This window comes from Manacus vitellinus, unplaced genomic scaffold, assembly GCF_001715985.3.
Source record: "Manacus vitellinus isolate BGI_N305 unplaced genomic scaffold, ASM171598v3 ctg7180002429829_pilon, whole genome shotgun sequence".
In the NCBI taxonomy this organism is placed as follows: Eukaryota; Metazoa; Chordata; class Aves; order Passeriformes; family Pipridae; genus Manacus; species Manacus vitellinus.
The window spans coordinates 1-2,596 of NW_021938173.1; the positions used below are offsets into that span (position 1 = coordinate 1).

Genomic DNA, 2,596 nt, shown 5'->3' on the forward strand with positions numbered 1-2,596 from the left:
CTCTCCCCCCCTCCCAGGGCTCTCCGGCGGCGCGCCGAGCCTTCGTCCCGCAGCTCCGGAGCGGGAAGTTCAACGTCCTGCTCACCACCTACGAGTACATCATCAAGGACAAGCACATCCTGGCCAAGGTGAGCCTCGGGAATGCCGCAGCCCCGGGGTTTTCCCTCGGAATTCCCGCCTTTTTCCTTCCCCCCACAGTCCTGGTGGTTTGTCCCCTGGAGTCTCCCAAGGAGCTGATTTGGAATTCCCGCTGCTGCTCCCGGTTTTTGGCTGCGTATCCCAAGTTTGATTCCCTTTTCAGGGAGAATTCCCGGGATGTTTGTGACTGACTGGATCCCTCGTTGCCGAGGGGTTGGGATCCGTGGGTGGGATTGGTGGGATGTTTCGGGATCTCTGGGGCAGCTCCCAGAGGATTTGTGGGATGTTTTGGGACCTCCCAGCTCAGGGATCTCCAGGACACCTCCCAGAGGATTTGTGGGATGTTTTGGGACCTCCCAGCTCAGGGATCTCCAGGACACTTCCCAGAGGATTTGTGGGATGTTTTGGGACCTCCCAGCTCAGGGATCTCCTGCCCACCTCTTGGAGGTGTTGTGAGATGTTCCAGGCATATCCAGATCTCCCAGCTCAGGGATCTCCGGGATACCTCCTAGAGGATTTGTGGGATGTTTTGGGATCTCTGGGATACCTCCCAGAGGTGCTGTGGGACATTTCAGGATCTCCCGGCTCAGGGATCCCCCGACTGTGCTGGGGTGCTTCCCACACTGCCACACCCCACCATTCCCACCATTCCCACCATTCCCACCATTCCCACCATTCTCCACCCCTCAGATCCCCTGGAAGTCCATGATTGTGGACGAGGGGCACCGCATGAAGAACCACCACTGCAAGCTGACCCAGGGTTAGGGTTTAGGATTTAAGTTAGTGTTATGGTTTAGGTGTTCATGGTTTTAGGGTCAAGGGTCAGGGTGATGTCTGTGTCCCAGCCATTCCCCACCATTACCCTACGCATGTCCCTGCCCCTCAGCATCCGTTTGGATTAGTACTATGATTGTGGACGAGGGGCACCGCATGAAGAACCACCACTGCAAGCTGACCCAGGGTTAGGGTTAGGGTTTAGGGTATGGGTCAGGATTAGGGTTTAGGGTTAGGTTAATGCTGTTTCCCACCATTCCCACCATTCCCTCCATTCTCCACCCCTCAGATCCGCTGGAAGTACATGATTGTGGATGAGGGGCACCGCATGAAGAACCACCACTGCAAACTGACCCAGGGTTAGGGTTAGGGTTTAGGGTATGGGTCAGGATTAGGGTTTAGGGTTCGGTTAATGCTGTTTCCCACCATTCCCACCATTCCCTGCCCCTCAGATCCGCTGGAAGTCCATGATGGTGGACGAGGGGCACCGCATGAAGAACCACCACTGCAAACTGACCCAGGGTTAGGGTTTGGGATTAGGGTGTGGGTAATGGTCAGGATTAGGGTTAGGTTAATGTCACACCCCACCATTCCCACCATTCCCTCCATTCTCCACCTCTCAGATCCGCTGGAAGTCCATGATGGTGGACGAGGGGCACCGCATGAAGAACCACCACTGCAAGCTGACCCAGGGTTAGGGTTTAGGATTAGAGTTAGTGTTAGGGTTTAGGGTTAGGGTTTAGGGTCAGGGTCAGGGTTTAGGGTCAGGGTCAGGGTGATGCTGTGTCCCACCATTCCCACCATTCCCACCATTCCCTGCCCCTCAGATCCGTTGGAAGTACATGATTGTGGACGAGGGGCACCGCATGAAGAACCACCACTGCAAGCTGACCCAGGGTTAGGGTTAGGGTTTAGGGTATGGGTCAGGATTAGGGTTTAGGGTTAGGTTAATGTCACACCCCACCATTCCCACCATTCCCTCCATTCTCCACCCCTCAGATCCGTTGGAAGTACATGATTGTGGACGAGGGGCACCGCATGAAGAACCACCACTGCAAGCTGACCCAGGGTTAGGGTTTAGCATTAGGGTTTAGGATTAGGGTTTAGGATTAGGGTATGGGTCAGGATTAGGGTTTAGGGTTAGGTTAATGCTGTTTCCCACCATTCCCTGCCCCTCAGATCCGCTGGAAGTACATGATTGTGGACGAGGGGCACCGCATGAAGAACCACCACTGCAAGCTGACCCAGGTGCTCAACACCCACTACGTGGCCCCGCGGCGGCTGCTGCTGACGGGGACGCCGCTGCAGAACAAGCTGCCCGAGCTCTGGGCCCTGCTCAACTTCCTGCTGCCCACCATCTTCAAGAGCTGCAGCACCTTCGAGCAGTGGTTCAACGCGCCCTTCGCCATGACCGGCGAGAAGGTGACCCGGCGTTCCCTGTGGGAACGGGGACTGGGGAGGTTGTGGTGTTCCCAGTGGGAATGGGGACCAGGGGGTGTTACTTTGTCACCCAGGGGGGTGGAGGGGGCACTGGAGCTGAGGGAGGGGACTTGGTGTCATCATTAATGGCACTGGAGGGGGCACTGGAGCAGTGGGATATGGTCCTGGATCAGTTGGAAGTGGCCCTGGAGCTGTGGGATGTGACTTGGCGTCACCATTAGTGACACTGGAAGGGCTGGAGGTG

The 2,596-nt window shown here is 56.5% G+C and overlaps 1 pseudogene; it reads left to right on the plus strand.

Moving 5' to 3' along the window:
• The first annotated feature begins 15 nt into the window (after positions 1-15).
• LOC115308122 lies at positions 16-2,334 on the plus strand (annotated as a pseudogene).
• Positions 2,335-2,596: the final 262 nt, after the last annotated feature.